Source organism: Nannospalax galili, unplaced genomic scaffold, assembly GCF_000622305.1.
Source record: "Nannospalax galili isolate Female #2095 unplaced genomic scaffold, S.galili_v1.0 scaffold1398, whole genome shotgun sequence".
In the NCBI taxonomy this organism is placed as follows: Eukaryota; Metazoa; Chordata; class Mammalia; order Rodentia; family Spalacidae; genus Nannospalax; species Nannospalax galili.
Window position 1 is genome coordinate 126,467 of NW_008342016.1, and position 287 is coordinate 126,753.

The window sequence follows — 287 nt, forward strand, 5'->3', positions numbered from 1 at the left end:
TTCGTTGTCAAAACACACAGTTTCATACAGAAAAATTCATTCCAAGGCTATTGACATTGAGACGTTTTCACATGCATCTCTAATCTCTATAAATATGACTGTTACTGGTCACAGTCGCCCAACTTCTGAGCTCCTCGGCATCTGAGCATGTATACAATCTTGTCAGATAGACAGCCTTCCTTTCCCACTAGAGCCTCCATACTCTGCCATTCCTGCCACTGTCCACTGTGCTGTCAGCACCCCCATCCATTCCCCCCTATCTGCCCTTCTGGTAAATCTAGTCAGCC

At 46.0% G+C, this 287-nt stretch overlaps 1 protein-coding gene across 4 annotated transcripts in view; it reads right to left on the minus strand.

Annotated features, from left to right (window-relative positions):
- Ubr3 (ubiquitin protein ligase E3 component n-recognin 3) overlaps nucleotides 1-287 on the minus strand; it is a 219,890-nt gene that overhangs the window by 7,627 nt on the left and 211,976 nt on the right. The gene's annotated exons all lie outside the window — the stretch shown is intronic.